Consider the following 3,028-nt stretch of genomic DNA (forward strand, 5'->3'; position numbering starts at 1 on the left):
TTGAATTGTGAAACATTTTGATGTTCATGGATTGTTTTATTTTGGATGTTTGAATTTGATGGATAATTGTATATTTGAACTTACATGCTTATATATTTGGTTTGGTTTTAACTTTCATTTTGAGCTTAATGTTTATTTTTGCGTCATTTACATATTAGTTGCATTATGACCAATTTTTGTCATTTCACATTATTTATGAATATTGAATTATGGAACTAATGGCTAACGTTTCTCTTGATTGTGATCTTAGCAGCTTAAGATATATATATTTATCATCAATTGGCTAAATGATTTCAAAACCTTGTTTTAAAAGTCTTTTTAATTTAACAAAAAGGGGGAGAAATGTTAAAAGCGTTTTAAAGAGGAGTAGTGTTAGAGTAAGGGGGAGTAATTTCAAAACTTGATTTCAAAATCTTAAAATTACTAAAATGTTTTGTTATATCACAAAGGGGGAGATTGTTGAAAACATTTTGATATTTCGATATAAATAATTAAGATAAATGAATTTTAAGATTTTCCAAAAAGATTTTCTAAGTATATTCGATATAATTATTCGAATATCAAAATATTACTCCAAATCCTTCAAATGTCATTTTTAATCCTTAATCAAGTGTAAAATTAAGATTTAAACTTAAAATAATTTCAAAACATTTTACAAAATATTTTGAACCATTTCAAAGCCAAAAATTCCAGATTGCTCAGAGGGAACCAATTCCCCCTGAATGGTTTGGCTCCGAGAAAAACAGAATGCTCGGAGGGAACCGATTCCCCCCAAGGGGGTACCAATTCCCCCTATTTAACGGTCGAAATATTTGAATTTTACACTTAGGGAACCGATTCCCTATGAGGGGAACCGATTCCCCTCACGCTCCAAGCTATTGTATTATTTTTTTCACACTTAAACGGCTCCATTGACTCCACTAATCATCCCCAACGTTCAGAATCAATTGAGGGAGTATTTAAACAAGTTTTGAAGCCTTTGATCAATAAGAAATCATAGAGAAACAAGAGAGAAAGCATCAAACACCAAGTTTGTGCAAATCAAGCCAATTTTCCTTTCAATATTCATTTTGCTTTCAAGAACACCATTTGTGCTCATTTGTAATTATTTTTTAGTGTTCTTTTCTTGTTCTAGAATTGTGAAAACATCTTAACTTGTGAGGTTTTCCTTGTAAGTTTACAAATTTGTGTATTTTTCTTTGAAAAAGAGTGTGCTCAAGAATTTGGGGTATAATTCTTGAGGGAGTTGTAAGGTTACTCTTTGTCCTCAAAAGAAAGAACAAATTAGTGAATTTGTTGGAAAATCCTTAGTGTGGATAGCTAAGGTAGTGGGCATAGACTTTGGTTGAGAAAGTCAAACCACTCTAAATCATTGTGCAAATATTTTCAATTTTCTGCAAAAGCTTCCACCAAAATTTTAATTGCCAATTCACCCCTCTCTTGGCCATTTCCATCAATCGATTAACTCAACAGTGATAAACTTGTCATTGCAAAGAAGACTGGCCGATAACTTGGAATAGTAACAAACATGTATTCATATGCTTCTTTGCTTGGTTAAGACAAGGATGCAAGCATAGCTGCCCTCCCCATGGAAGAGTTGATTAAGAATGCAGATAAGTTTGTTGGCGTCTTTCCTGAGCACAAATACGAAATAGAAAAGAAGTTGCAAGAGAGGAAACACATTTGTGAAATGACTAAAGATGGTGTTAACGATGCTCCTGTTTTGAAGAAGGTTGATATTGGTATCGTTGTGGCCTATGCTACTAATGTAACATGGAGTGCTTCAAATATTGTTCTTACAGAACCTGATAGCTGGAAACTGAAAGAAATTTTTGCCACCAGAATTCTGCTTAGATGTTATATGGCATTGTTGACTGTCGTTTTCTTCTGGTTATCCATGATACCGACTTTTTCTCAGACAAATTTGGTGTAAGGTCTCAAAGGGATAGGGAGGATCAAATGATGAGTGCTTTATATTTACAAGTGAGTATTATGAGACAGACTCTAATTTTTGTGACTATATCACGTAGCTAGTCTTATGTTGAGCATCCCAGACTGCTACTGGTCACTGTCTTTATTATTGCACAGTTGGTTGCCATTTTAATTGTCGTATATACAAACTGGGGATTTGCAAGGATTCAAGGAATAAGATGGGTGTAATCCACTTTATAGTGTTGTTTTCTATAACCCTCTTGATCTAATGAAGTTCGCCATTTGTTACATCTTGAGTGGAAGTCAGTGCAGAAACTAATGCGTCACTCTTAGTGATTAGATGATCATAGATAAGAATCTACTGTTGAGTTACTCCTCGGATCAATGAATCATCATTTCAGTCTCGAATACTGCACAATCGTTGAGATTATTGTTTCATCTCGGATATTCGTATTTGGAATTAATGCCTCTCAATGCTCTGTAAACTAACTCCGTTAATACCTCGACGCTGCTAAAGTCAGTGCGTCACTTTTTGATGACTAGTGATGACATGATTGTAGAGAAGACTCCATTACTGGATTACTCCTCGAATCAGTGGGTCACCACTTCAGTTTCGAATGTGGCATGATCTTCGAACAAGTCTCACTTTATGCTCTCAACTTTTTTAGCCCTCGGTGCATGTCTGTGTACACAACCGCTTGATTGAAAACTTTTATCTCTTCTTTGAGAAAATTTTCTCATGAATATCCCCTTGCGGATAAATTCTTTTCGCATTATGTCATGTTGATGCAATGCAAAGAAGGATGAAACATGACACAATCAAATAAATAAGTTAGTGTATACAAAAAAAATTAGTTAGTACTGGTGAAACAATCAATACAGATAAATGTTATTCAAAGATAAATATAACACCTACCAGTCATGATATCTACCCGAACATGCTTTAATTAAATAACATTCATATCCGAACATGCTATCTACCTAAAATGATTTTTTTGAGAAATTAATCCTAACTGCATGGTATATAATTCACATGCTTTTATTCAACAGAATTTAAAAGCAAAAAGGAAAGGTTAAAAAACGCTCCTCCTTTGTG

This window comes from Hibiscus syriacus, unplaced genomic scaffold (assembly GCF_006381635.1).
Source record: "Hibiscus syriacus cultivar Baekdansim isolate YM2019G1 unplaced genomic scaffold, ASM638163v2 tig00116997_pilon, whole genome shotgun sequence".
NCBI classification, from domain to species: Eukaryota; Viridiplantae; Streptophyta; class Magnoliopsida; order Malvales; family Malvaceae; genus Hibiscus; species Hibiscus syriacus.